The 6,587-nt window shown below is 28.1% G+C and overlaps 1 long non-coding RNA gene across 1 annotated transcript; it reads left to right on the top strand.

The window, feature by feature from the left end:
* Window positions 1–339: 339 nt before the first annotated feature.
* Window positions 340–6,587, top strand: LOC131011062 (uncharacterized). The gene is made up of 3 exons (XR_009096727.1): window positions 340–455; window positions 6,338–6,426; window positions 6,532–6,587. It is a non-coding gene; the product is annotated as an uncharacterized LOC131011062 (long non-coding RNA).

Here is a 6,587-nt window from a genome sequence, read left to right as displayed (position 1 = left end):
TGATTAATCTCAATCGTAAGATTTGAATATCTGACGTTCCAAATTTAATCTCATTTCTTATTTTAAGAATCATTCTTATTTGATCGATTATTAATTTGCACTCGTGCAATGCATATAGAAAATATTTTCATATTTATTTTATTTATAAAATAAATACTAACTCAATTATCATATAAAAAAATATTTATACAATAACAAATATAATTTTATTATAAATATTTAAATATAATTTCATAATCAATATTAAAAACAATGACTCAACGGCCGAGTTTTATATTAAACGTCTATCGTTTGTCCACGGGTGTTAGGATCTTTTCATTCATTTTTTTTTTCATAATATGCATGTATAAAATAAACTTTTTTGGTTGTACTAATAATTATGGTTACTTATTTGCTTTTAAGCTCGTGAGGAGGTGAGGATGTTCGGCAAGCGATGGCGCCTTCGGTACAACAAGGTATGACAAATTAATTAGGGATTTTGTTCGGTGAACTCTTTTTTATTTATTTTTTAAATTTTTTCTTCAAATTAAACATATAAAACAACATTTTACTGGTGAAGAGGAACACCCAAATTTTCCACTTCATTAGTTTAATTTGAGCAAAAATGTCATGCACTGCCAACTGATTTTTTGGCATAAAAAAAAAGTGGGGACGTGATATAGTTGAATTTTTTCTTAATATAATAAGTATTGTATTGTAAATACACTAGGTTAAAGTTGCATAATTTCTCTTAATTTAACTATATGTGATATTTATCTTAATGTCAATTTCTTCACGATTCATATATGTGATATTTATCTTAATGAATTGTTGATAATCAATTTGCATATCTTAAGTTAGAACTCACATCTTCTCAAAAAAAAAAGTTAGAACTCACATAATTAGGTATGTGAATATTTTTGGATAGTTTACACGTATAGAATTAAATGATCATTTTCCTTGATATACTATATATCATTTAACAGAACACATGTATTTGAGTCATCAATATTGTTCAGCGTCATTCATTTCAGCTTTGAGAGGAAAGATGAATAATTGAAGAATATGAAAGAAAGAAAAAGATTGACTACTTAATGGAGGATACAGGTAGACCTAGACAGGTTAAGTGGGAAGCAGAGCACAATAATATTCCATCAGCCAGCTATAATCATAGCATCTTTAAATTGAAAAAGAAGAAAACCTTTCTTATTTTTTAGCAGACTGCAGTTAACTTTGCAGAGTTATAAAATTAACAAATATCGAGTATATGATTAACTCCACCTAGTCTCATCCCTTTTCCAAAAAAAAATGACAAGAAGAAGAAGATGAAGAAAAACTCCACCAAGTCTCGTAATGATATGTATGTCTAGAGATGCTTATAAAACAAGTTTCAGTATAAATTCATCTTGAGAAAAATTATCACTGTGATTTTGAAAAATCTCAATTCAGAGTTCTGAGGATTAAATATTTATGGGATAAAAAAAAATACATATTGTGCTTCACCAAGTCAAGAATTTATTATAACTTTCAGTTTAAACGAAAGAATGAGATCAATTTTAAATTAAATAAAGCTCTTCAATTATTGTGCAGATAATATTTTTCTTTACTTTGTCAAATAATTTTACTAAAAAATTATAGTCCGAACTTTGGAGTCATTTATAAAAATGGCCCGAATTTTAAAATATACAAAAAAATAGTCTGAACTTAAAAGTCATTCGTAAAAATGACATGAACTTTAAAAGATATGGAAAAAATAGTACGGACTTTAAAATAATTTGTATAAATAGTCCGAATTTTTGAGCCATTTGTAAAATTGACATGAACTTTAAAAAATACAAAAAATGTCATATAGCAAAAAATGGCTTCCTTAAAATTTATAAAAATTGCATGAGCTTACACTCTCGGACTTGAATTATGACAATATAGAAAGCCCAAAGTTGACATGAAAATTATATGGAAATTCTAAATTCACTTGAAATATTTCTAATAAAATATAACAATTCACTATCTCATAGTAATCATGATCTCGCACAAATAATTTTTCTCTCTCAAAATATTCTTGGCAACATGATTTTTTTTTAAACTTCGAGCTCATAAAATCCTAATTACACACAAATAAAGAAGGAAAATTTGTGTTTAAGACAAAAAAACAAATGCACAAATTATTCATTGGATTATCATGAGCATGATAAAAAAACAGCGAGATAAGATAAAATTATTTATACGAGGTTAGAGTTCATTAGAAAAGAGAATTCTTATATTCTGTTTGCATTATGGGAATGCACCAAGTGAACTCAGAATGTTCATATAGTTTTCATATTAACTTCGTACCTGCAATGTCGTCATAATTCAATTCATTTTTTGTATTTATAAAAGTTCGGGTCATATTAGATCTTTTAAAGTTTAGACTATTTTTATAAATAACTTAAAAATTCAAACTATCTATTGTACATTTTAAAGTTCAGATCATTTTTACAGATGACTTCAAAGTTCGAGCCATTTTTATAAATAACTTCAAGGTTTATGTTATTTTTTTGTATGTTTAAAAGTCCATGCTATTTTTACGAATAAATTAAAAGTTTATGCTATTTTTTTATATTTTTTAAAATTTGAGTTATTTTTACAAATAATTTTAAAGTTTGGGTCATAAACCATTCAAAATAGAAAAGAAATTAGGGGAGGGACTAAAATAGTAAAATGGGCATGAAATTGGGGGATGGACTAAAATGAAAAGGGGTGGAGTATATTATAGGTTAGACATATATATTTTGCTAAAGTGCTCATTATTGTTTTTAAATTTCATTTTTGAAGAAAAATTCAACTATGCTTTAATTATTTTTGTCACTTTAATTATTTCCTACAACCATCAATATACTATATGCTAGGCAGAAATAGTACTCAAGGTATTGACTTTGGCTCGGCAGACAAAAATAAAATGGAAAGTGTAAGGGGCACAAAAGTTTGCAAGTATAAAGAGGATAGTGGCATAAAGCATCAATGATAACAACATGACAACAAGATTTTACAACAATTCCTGAACTGCTCTACATTGGAAACTTTTCAACTTTGCTTTCTCGATATGAAATGATAGTAACTTAGTAACATATATATGCACTTTTATAATTGAGAAGTAATATGCTGCTCGTCTTTCGTCATCACATTTAACGATCATTGTTTACATTTAGTTATTATTTTCTATTTTAATTTTAATATGGATTTTTTTATTAGTATTATTAATTTTACAAATTACATAAAGATTAAATCTCGGTTTTTTTTCTTTAATCATAAAATCACAAATAAAAAAATAAATGGAATTTTTTCTTTTTATATAATTTGTAAAATTAATAATATCAATAACAATATTTAAAGTATTAAAATCAAAATAAATGTGTGAAACAAAAAATAGTAATGTCAATCCGGTAACTTTACATGTTAGTGCAGTGTTCTCAGCCTTTCGATCATGAATATCTACGATGGATGCATTATTTTGATGAATGAATGTATCACTCGAGTTCGAATTCTGAAGGCAGTTGGGAATTATATTTTTTCATTTTTTTCAAATGCAGTTAATTGTACGAATGCAATAATTTTACACGTCAATGCAGTGCTTTCAGTTTCCCTTTTTAATTGCGGTTTTCACTATAACCAACCTCTAATATATATAGGGAATGGTTACAATGAGAATCGACAAATGTGGTGAGAAATGAGAATGAACTTGGAACGTTAGGTTTTCAAAACCTAAGACTGATATTTACCTAAAGGGGGCAAAATTTTACATGTGTTCAAATCCTGAAGGGAGTGAAAATTTTATCAATAAGTTAAATATTGTTATTTAACACTATATGCTGTCTTATTCAACATCATATACTGCCTTATTCATTTTTCTCAAATTCTCACTATAACCTAACCTTATATAGGGATACATATAAGCACTAATAAACATAGCTAACTCGTTTCATTTATGTCTTAGAATTGTTTGTAATTTGCTCCAACTTTTAACCAAATATTATTTATACCTTTTGAAGACCTTAGATATTACTCCTATTAAATTAGGGCAAATTTTTTTTGTAAATTGCATACCAAACTACACCAAATTATATGAATACATTCATTTAATTTGATTTTAAAAACATGGAACCTTATTTTACAATTTGATTCAGAGGGTATTTGACTAAGTTTATTTTAAGGAGCTTATAAGATATTTCAAGAGCCTATAAGATGTAGTTTTTAAGAGTTTATAAGTTGTCAAAGTGTTTGGGTAATTGAACTTATAAGCTAAAGAGAGAATTTTTAGTTAGTGAGAGAAAATCTTTGTTAGAGAGAGAAAATAGAAGAAAAATGAAATTATAATGATATATAATGAAAATAAAAACTCATAATTGAATTATTTTTATAAAATTAGTGTTGCTTATAAGAAAATAAGAAAATAAATTGGGATAGATGAACTTATTTTTTGGGGAGCTTATAAGCTCTTTATGAACTTATTTTACCAAATATTTTGAAGAAGTTTATATTAAAAAGTTTATAAATTATTTTAAAAAGTTTATAAGCTCAACCAAACACCCTTCTTCCAACAAAGTATTACTCCCTCCGTCCCATGAAGCGTGACCCATTTCTTTTCGGTACGGGAATTAAGAAATTGATATTTTGTGTGTTAAGTGTGGTAGGTGAAAAAGTGAAAATGTGAATAAAGGGTAAATTTTTTGCCATTTTTAGAAACAGGTCAAGCTTCGTGGGACAACCCAAAAAGGAAAGTGGGTCACGCTTCGTGGGACGGAGGGAGTATTAAACATATCACAATTTACAATCAAACTTGCTAACGAAAGGAAATAAATTTGGAGCCAAAATTGCAGGCATTGCACCATATGACAGCTTGTGTCCACCACCCCCTTTTGCCCTTTCTTTTAATGCCAAATAAAGTTTGTATTTACATCGGATTCGATTTCTCCTATGGCGCTTATCCCCAACTCTCATACCCAACTTCTTTAACCTTTATTATTGAATATTTATTCTCATTTTACCTTCTTAATTACACTAATAAATGTCTGTGATAGAGAAAAGCCTTAAGCTTTGGCTATTTTCCATGTCCCATTTGGTTTTCATTACTCCAATAATACTTATACTATACTGCAATTGTTTAGTGTTTTATAAATTTACACGCATGAAAATTCACGGTTAATTTATAATATATTCAAGGGTTCAAATTGCGGGCTTTATGTCTTTGATCGGGTTCGGAACTTAGACATTAGAGCACTCCCAGCAGATCACCTAAATGCATCATTAACTCTAAATTTAGGCTAAAACAATTGAAAATGAGATAAAAATGCATCCAGCAGATCCCCTAAATTGGATGGGGCCCACAAAAAATTTTACACCTACCTAAATTCAATCTTAAATTTACACCCATCCTAAATTTATTTTAAGCTTATAATTAGTAGGGCCCACACATAATTATTATTTTTATGTAGAAAATAGGAGATCTGGTGTATGCATTTATAAATCGAGATTCTAAAATTAAATAGGGAAGCTTTAGGGAGGAATATAGGAGCATAATTTTGGGATTTCTGCTGAGAGTGCTCTTAGGGTTGAATATCGTAATTAAGAGAGTAAAATATATAGAAGATCTCATTTAAGAGAGTTATATGAGTAATATGTAGCCTGATGAAATTTCATAAAAGTATTAAAACAAAAATGACACTAAATTTGGACAATATATTGTCCCAATACCGATTTGTTTGGATATGCTGAAGACATTACAAGTGGATGCACTAAGAAATTAAACCACCACGTGTAATACGGATAATTAGTTAACTCGTATAACTTGTTAACAACATCTATGATTCTTCTGTATTGTGCATCACCTTTATTTTGAGAATTATAATTGATAAATAAAAATAGTAAAATTAATTAATTATTTATTTTAATAAATTAAAATTTTAAAATATCCTATTTTTTATTATTTTAATTATTTGAACTAATTTTATTTGATTTTTATAAGATGAGATAGCAAAAATTATAATTTTAAAAATTAAAATACTTAATTATGCATTTTGTTAATCATACAAAGTAACATTCTCTATAAGTATAGCTAAAATACATGATGACACAATTAGACTAATAAAGCGAGTTTGCAATGATAACTACATAGCAATGTGCCTTAGAAACGCAAATTACATGATGTATTCTAGATCTAGCACGTTGAAGAAATAAAAAACAATCAAGCATTATCAATAGCGGATCTAGCGTGGGAGTAATTATATTATAAATATTATAAAGATTGTTTAACGAGTCGAGAATCTTGGCCCCGTTTGGTAGGCTGGATTGTTTATTTATTCAGTGTCTTTCGTTGGTTTGGTAGATAAAATTAATTAGCACTGGGACCCGAGGTTGAGGTCAGGCCCGTCGTAAAATCACTGTTCAATTTTGGTGTTGTGCCTCGCCAAATTGGTGAGTTTATGCTAAACTTGGTGCTACAATATACTTGAAAAAAAAATGATTTCAAAATTTACCCTTTAAAATTAAAAGATGGCATTGTTACTTTGTATTTTGGAGGGACGCCATTGTTACTCACAAACCCTGAGCTAGAAATTTCATCCTCGTCGACCAGG

Source organism: Salvia miltiorrhiza, chromosome 2 (assembly GCF_028751815.1).
Source record: "Salvia miltiorrhiza cultivar Shanhuang (shh) chromosome 2, IMPLAD_Smil_shh, whole genome shotgun sequence".
Lineage (NCBI taxonomy): Eukaryota > Viridiplantae > Streptophyta > Magnoliopsida > Lamiales > Lamiaceae > Salvia > Salvia miltiorrhiza.
The sequence above is the reverse complement of the archived record's forward strand: the minus strand, read 5'-3'. Positions and strand labels throughout refer to the sequence as shown.